The sequence below is a fragment of the Elaeis guineensis genome, chromosome 12 (genome assembly GCF_000442705.2).
Source record: "Elaeis guineensis isolate ETL-2024a chromosome 12, EG11, whole genome shotgun sequence".
Lineage (NCBI taxonomy): Eukaryota > Viridiplantae > Streptophyta > Magnoliopsida > Arecales > Arecaceae > Elaeis > Elaeis guineensis.
In genome coordinates this window covers 73,027,735-73,035,755 of record NC_026004.2, presented here as the reverse complement: position 1 = coordinate 73,035,755, position 8,021 = coordinate 73,027,735, and positions in this window count along the sequence as shown.

Below are 8,021 nucleotides of genomic sequence, written 5' to 3'. Positions count from 1 at the left end.
AGCGTCCGTCGTCAGGAGAATCGCATGGTATCCATCGCAGGAGGTGGAGCAGGTTCGTGGCCGTCACTGTGGCCTGCCAGGGGATAGTGGAGCTGTGCGGAGTCCGCCACAGGAAGTGGAGTAGGGCGGCTATGGCTACTGCGGCTTGTCAGGGAATGATGGTACTGCGCGGAGCCCGCCACAGGAAGTGGAGCAGGGTCGTGGCCATTTTGAGGGCCTGTCAGGGGGCGTGGATCTGTCGATTGAAGCTCGGTAACGGCCGGAGCCCAGTTTCAGTTGCGGTCCGGGTGAGGCCCTCCTGGTGGTAGGTGTCGTGAGTGGAGCCCGGCCCCCGTAGGAGTCCGGGCGGAGCAGCAGTTGATACTGAGAGCAGAGCCCGGCTCCCGTGGGGGTCCGGGCGGAGCTGTGCTGATGTCGACAGTGGAGCCCGGCTCCCGTAGGAGTCCGGGCAGAGCTGCAACTGCCGTCGGTGGTGGAGCCCGGCTCCCGTAGGAGTCCGGGCGGAGCTGCGCTGCAAACAAAGTTAAGGGTGAAGTCCGGCTCTGATAGGAGTCCGGATTGAGCTTACCAGCGGTTGATACTGAGAGCGAAGCCCGGCTCCCGTGGGAGTCCGAGCGGAGCTGTTCTGATGTTGGCGGCGAAGTCCGGCTCCCGTAGGAGTCCGGACGGAGCTGCGCTGATGTCGTCGGTGGAGCCCGACTCCCGTAGGAGTCCGGTCGGAGCTGCACTCGCTGTCGGCAGTGGAGCCTGGCTCCTGTAGGAGTCCGGGCGGAGCCGCACTTGCTGTCGGTGGTGGATCCCGGCTCCCGTAGGAGTCCGGGCGGAGCCGCACTTGCTGTCGGCGGTGGAGCCCGGCTCCCGTAGCAGTCCGGGCGGAGCCGCACTTGCTGTCGGCGGTGGAGCCCGGCTCCCGTAGGAGTCCGGGCGGAGCCGCACTTGCTGTCGGTGGTGGAGCCCGGCTCCTGTAGGAGTCCGGGCGGAGCTGCACTGCAAACAAAGTTAGGGGTGAAGTCCGGCTCTGATAGGAGTCCGGATTGAGCTTACCAGCGGTTGATACTGAGAGCGGAGCCCGGCTCCCGTGGGAGTCCGGGCGGAGCTGTTCTGATGTTGGTGGCGAAGTCCGGCTCCCGTAGGAGTCCGGACGGAGCTGCGCTGATGTCGTCGGTGGAGCCCGGCTCCCGTAGGAGTCCGGTCGGAGCTGCACTCGCTGTCGGCGGTGGAGCCCGGCTCCCGTAGGAGTCCGGGCGGAGCCGCACTTGCTGTCGGCGGTGGAGCCCGGCTCCCGTAGGAGTCCGGGCGGAGCCGCACTTGCTGATGTCGATTCCGCTGTGGGTTCCGACTGTGGGTATTTTATACCCAACACCAGTCCCCCTACATCCGAGTTTTGAATTTCAAATGAAGGAAGTACAAAGAGGTACAGCCGGAACCGTCCCTTTGAATCCCGCGCCCTGCCGCTCCCAGATATTTTGGCATTAAATGAGCGCGTGCCGGAGTCTTTTCGAATTGGGGCGGTATGAGGGGACGCTTCGAAGACCCCGCAGGTACACTGGCCTAGGTACGGTGCAATTATGACCCTGCCAACCGCCAGCCACCTTCAGCCGTCTGCCACAGGGAGTGGGACACGCGTCGGATGCGGACTGGCCTGGGGGGATTCGAGATCATTATGGCGCCGGATCCCAGGGTCTATTTAAACCCGTCCTCCCCCCTTCAGGCGCCCTACTCCGTTTCTGATTTCTTGCTGGCGTCTGCCATCTCCCCGAGAGTCTGCTCTAGCGAACGCCCTCTCGAGCCGTAGGCGCCTTCCGTTTCTCGCTCCCCAGGCCCCCAGAGCAAGATAGGTTAGTGCCCACCTTCTTCTTCTTACCGCCTAGGGCCTTCTCCTCTTTTCACTTCTTTTGTGTCTTCTCCTGAGTTGACCTTCGGCGTCCCTTTCCCTTCTCGGCTTGCCTTTCTAGGGCCCTTTAGGATCTCCCCCAAAGAAAAATATCTTCCGATTCTTCTGCCCCCGTAAGTTCTGGGAGTTCTTCCGCTTCGAACCCCCAAGCCCCTGTCTCTGCGGATGAACCCGCGTTCGGGGCAGGGCCTCGCCCGGTTTTCGCACCGGGCGCCATCCCATGTTCGTCAACTCCGGACGAACTTCTTCTGATAAGGGCTCGGTACGAGGTCCCTTCAGAGTACGACCTGGAGCTTCCTGGCCCCTCTGACCGGGCCAGCGCTCCTCCTCCTGGTCGCTTTTGTTTGTACCAGGAGGCATTCCGTGCCGGACTCCGACTTCCGCTTCCTGCTTTTGTTGCCGCCTTCTTTCGTTTCTTAGACATTTCTCTCGCCTCTGTCGCCCCGAATTCCTTTAGGTTTTTGATAGGATTTCTCTCTCTCTGTCATATAGCCGAGGTCCAGTCATCCCTCTCCCTGTTCAGACATTTCTACACCTTCAAATGTCATCCTTCAGCGAAGGACTGGTGGTACTTCTCCCCCCAGTTCGGTAAGAAGGGGTTGCTGAAGGGCGCCCCTTCTTCGATTCACAACTGGAAGGGAAAATTTCTCTTCATTTACTGTCCGACCCTGGAACTGGGCCTGCCCCCTTGGGGGTCTCTGAGGGATTCCGTCCGCCGGGCTCCCTGCCTGGGAGAGGACGACCTCCAGGCCGCCCAGAAACTCCTGAGTTATCCCGCTCCTTCCCTTCCAAACCTACTGAGGGAGCAGCTTCTTTTCAACATCGGCCTGAGCCCTCAGGATCCAGCAAGTATATATCTTTCCTTTTCTTGTCTTCTTCTTCTCTCTCTTTCTTTCTCTTTCCTTTTTTCTCTTTTCTCTCTCTTTTCTTTTTCTCTCTCTTCTCTTTTTTTTTTTTTGACTCTGGACTGATCGGTGCCGCTTTTTCCTTCTTCTTTTCTTTTCCTGTGTTTTTTTTTTTTTTTTGACTCTGGACTGATCGGCGCCGCTTTTTCCTTCTTCTTTTCTTTTTCTGCGTGTTTTTTTTTTTTTTTAGCAATGGACGCCGAAGCCACACGGATGCTCACCAAGGCTATGAGAGCCCAGAAAAGGAAGGGCGCGATGACTTCTGGCTCGGCGAAGAGGGTCAGGGTGGAGGAGACGAGCTTGGCTGCGCCCGTCCAGGTGACCCGGGCAATCGACATTCCTTCGGATGCCGAGCCAGCGGCCCCCCAGGCTCCCTCAAGGAGCCCGCCGACTGGGGTCCCCGTTCCGAAGGTCCGCCCCACGGAGGCGCCCGCCGCGGGGAGGAGGAGGAAATCGGTGGCCCGCAGGCCGAGCAGCCACCGGGCCGCTGCAGACGAGTCCATCTGCTCCGAGGGGGGATCGGAGAACCCCTTCAACGACAAGGCTCTGATCCGTCAGCTGCTCGATGGTTGCATTCTGTCCGATGTCGTGGAGAGGATCGACCGTGCCGATCCCGAGCAGCGGGCCTGGGACACCTTGGGGTCCTTTCTTGAGGTAAGCGGATTTTTATTTGCACAGTTGCTCGGTCTTTGTTGTAATTCTCTATCTGTCCTTGCAGATCGGGCACCAGCTCTTCGCCTATGTCGAGGCGTCGGGCCGCATGAGAAGGGACCTTCTTCGGGCGGAGGAGCGTTGCCAAGATGAGGTTGCTCGTCTTCAAGCGAAGACGGCCGAGGTGGCCGCCCTCCGGGAGGCCCTAGAGAGAGAGAGACAAGATCGGGAAGAGGAAAGACGAGCCCGGGAGGAGGAGAGGCGAAGCTTGGAGGAGTCGGCAAGGAAGGCGGAGGCCGAGGTCGCCCATCTGGCCGAGCAAACTTCGGTTCTGGTCTCGGAGGCCAGGACCCTTGCGGTGGAGGAGTTCAAGGCCTCCGCGGAGATGAGAGAGCTGAACGTCCAGTTCGGCCTGGAGGCGTTCACCAAGGGGTTCGAGCTCTGCCGAGAGAGGGTGGCCAGCAGATACCCCAACCTTGATCTCGGCTTTTTGGAGGAGTCTGACGACGAGGCCGCCCCTTCGTCCGTGGTTGCCGCAGTTGCACCCCCCGCACCGAGCTCTCCACCCCCTGCCCCCGAGGTCTGAGACCTCCGATCTTGTATCTTTCTTTTGTCGCTATATTTCCTTTTCGCTTGTCTTTCAGATTAATCAATAAAGTTGAATTCCTTATTGCGGATGGTTTTTTCTTCCCCCTGCTCCTCCTTCTCTGCCTTTCTTCTTGTAATGAGTTGGTCTTTGACGTTTGCTTCTTCCGATGGTAGTGTCCCGCCGAAGCACTCCCCTTGCCCCTGGGGGTCCCGCTGAAGTCAACTATCCAACGGCTAAAAAAGAAGGTCCTCCACCTGACGAAGAAGTTGAAGAAGTCAGAGGGCGAGCTCCGCCAGGCGAAGAAATGCCATTCCGAGGTCGCCGCTGAGGCCGCCCACTTCAGGAGTCTCCAAGTGAAGGCCATCATGGACTACAGCTGGAGGAAGGCGAACTTCACAAAGGAGCTCGAGGAATGCACGAAGAGCGCCAGCGACCGAACTTGGGCTCAAGAAGCCAGGATCAGCGCCCTTAAGGTGGAGCTGTCAGCTGCGAAGAGGAGGATCGGCCAGCTGGAAGGGAACACATCCCGGCTCACGGCGCGGGATGAGCAGAAATGGTCGCAGAAGGTCTCCGACCTCCAGAAGTAGCTTCAAGATGCTGAGATGAGCCACGATGTGCAGCGGGCCAGCTGGCACCGACAGGTAGAAGAGTACAAAGGGAGATTCCGTCAGGCGGCGGACGAGGTGGTTCGTCTCCAGAGGCAGTTGGTTACTAGGGCGCAGCTTGCCAACGCTCAAGATACCGAAGAGCTCCAAGCCCTGAGGGGCACTGTCGAAGGGATTTTTGTCTCCCTTGGGGAGAAGACAGCCGAGCTGCAACAAGTAAAAATCCAACTGGGGCTTGAGCGGAAGGCCGTCGCGGACGCAGAGGCGGAGTCCGAAGTTTTGCGGAAGTGGCGTCGGGAAGCGAAGGCTGAGAGCCGGCGACTTCGTCAGGCGTTCCAGGATATGCTGCAAAAGAAGGAAGAACTAGAGGAAACGGTGGATAGCTTGAGGCAGTCTTGGTTGGGGGATGGAGGTGATCACCTTAGGTTAGAGGGAGCAGGACTTCCTTAGAGTTCTTTTGTAGTCACACCCTTTTTGTAGCTGCCCCCTTTTTTTTTTTCTTATCGTTTTGTCCCTCTTTCTCTGGCTGTCCTGGCCCTGTAGTACATATATCGGAAATGAGAAAAAAGCACTTTGTATTACCTTGTCCGCGCGTAGCACCAATATTGTCGTTCGTTGACCCTTTCTCGTCGTTTGGCCTATTTGGCTTAGAGGTCGTCGTGGGAAGGGGCTCTTCCCTTCCATCTGATCTCGTCATGTGGCTAAGCCTCGCCACCATTTTTAACCCTTGCTGGCGAAGTTGCGGATGGAGCCTGGCTTTCTTAGGAGCCCGGGCGAAGTCTTTCTTGGTGGCGGAGCCCGGCTACCGTAGGAGCCCGGGTGAAGCTTTCCTGGCGGCGGAACCCGACTCCCGTAGGAGTCCGGGCGGAGCCGCACTGCAAACAAAGTTAGGGGTGAAGTCCGGCTCTGATAGGAGTCTGGATTGAGCTTACCAGCGGTTGATACTGAGAGCGGAGCCCGGCTCCCGTGGGAGTTCGGGCGGAGCTGTTCTGATGTTGGTGGCGAAGTCAGGCTCCCGTAGGAGTCCGGACGGAGCTGCACTGATGTCGTCAGTGGAGCCCGACTCCCGTAGGAGTCCGGCCGGAGCTGCACTCGCTGTCGGCGGTGGAGCCCGGCTCCCGTAGGAGTCCGGGCGGAGCCGCACTTGCTGTCGACGGTGGAGCTCGGCTCCCGTAGGAGTCCGGGCGGAGCCGCACTTGCTGATGTCGATTCCGCTATGGGTTCCGGCTGTGGGTATTTTATACCCAACAAAACTGATAAAAATATTAAAGTTCTTTGATCGGATCGAGAAGGAGAATACTTGTCTAGTGAGTTCCTCAATTATTTAAAACAAAATGGTATACTCTCTCAATGGATACCTTCTTATACTCCATAATTAAATAAAATTATAAAAAAGAGGAATCATACTTTATTAGATATGGTGCGGTCCATGATGTATTTTACGAATCTTCCATTATCTTTTTGGGGATACGCCCTCGAGGCTGCAGCATATATTTTAAATAAAGTACCTTCAAAATCTATTTCTAACACTCCATATGAAATATTAAAAGGAAAATGATCCAATCTTAAGCATCTTAAGATTTGGGGCTGTCTCATTTATGTGAAAAATATTGATGGACATAAGCTAGATGCTAGATCAAAAAAATACAGGTTTGTAGGTTATCCCAAGAAGAGTATAGGATACTACTTCTATAACCCTACTCAACAAAGATTGTTTGTTGGTAGGCATGCCATTTTCTTGGCAAAAGAGTTTATCCAAGAAGGAGGCAGGGGGAGGTCTATTGAACATGAAAAAGTTCAAAATCTACAATCCATCCAAGATTCACCAGATGGTTCTCAACCAGATGTGCCTATTGTTGAGGCACAGCCACTACACACACCTCCTCTTTGAAGGTCGAGTAGAGTGCGTAGTGTACCACTCAGATATGGGTTTATCATTGAAAATGACAACATAACCCACATCATTGAGAATGATGAGCCTATAACCTATTCAGAAGCTATCATGAGTAGTGACTCTGACAAGTGACTCAATGCCATGAAATCTGAAATAGACTCCATGTATGCCAACCAAGTTTGAACGTTGGTTGATGCACCTGAGGGTGTGACCCCAATAGGCTGCAAATAGATTTTCAAAAAGAAGATTGGAGCAGATGGCCAAGTAGAGACTTATAAGGCCAGGCTTGTGGCAAAAGATTTTAGATAAAAACAAGGTGTTGATTATAAAAATTTTTTTTCATCGGTAGCCATGCTCAAGTCTATTCAGATAATGCTTGCTATTGCAGCATAACATGACTATGAGATCTGACAGATGAATATCAAGACTGCCTTCCTCAATAAAAATCTTGAGGAAGAAGTCTACATGACTAAGCCAAAAAAATTTATCTCAAGTGAAAGAGCAAATCAGGTATGCAAGCTAAATAGATCCATATTTGGATTAAAGCAAACATTGAAGAGCTAAAACATCCATTTTGATGAGACAGTCAAATCATTTGGCTTCATCAAAAATGTGGATGAACCTTGTGTGTATAAGAAGAATAGTGAGAGTGCTATTATCTTCTTGATCTTGTATGTGGATAACATACTGCTCATTGGGAATGATATCCCAATATTGCAATCGATCAAGACTTGGCTATCATAAAAATTTTTCATGAAAGACTTGGGTGAAGTATTCTATATATTTGGTATAAAGATCTATAGAGATAGATTGAAAAGGATGCTAGGCTTATCCCAGTCTAGGTACATTGACCTTGTGTTGAAGAGATTCAACATAGAGAGAAGTAAAAGAGGTTACTTGCCCATAGGTCATGGCATACAACTCTCTAAGAAGATGTCTCCTAAGACACCTGAAGAGAGAAATAGAATGATCTCTATTCCTTATGCTTCGGCAGTAGGATCAATAATGTATGCTATGTTATGTACCAGGCCTGATGTTGCTTATGCCTTGAGCATTGTAAGCAGATTTCTGACTGATCCCAGAAAGGATCATTAGAAAGCTGTAAAAAATATACTCAAGTACTTGAGAAAAACTAGAGATATTTTTCTATTATATGGTGGATCTGATTTAAAATTAGAAGGTTATATCGATTCTAGTTTTCAATCTGATCCGGATTATAGCAAATCGATATCTGGATATGTGTTCATCTTGTATGGTGGTGCAGTAAGTCAAAAAATTCCAAACAGCAAACTGTTGCTAACTCGATCACTAAAGCTGAGTATATTGCTACAAGTGAAGCTGCTAAGGAGACCGTCTAGATGAAGAAATTCATCACAGAGTTGGATGTGGTTCCAGGGATTGAACAATCAGTGCCACTTTGTTGTAATAATACTGGGACAGTTGCTTAAGCTAAAGAACCAAGGTCTCATCATAAATCCAAGCA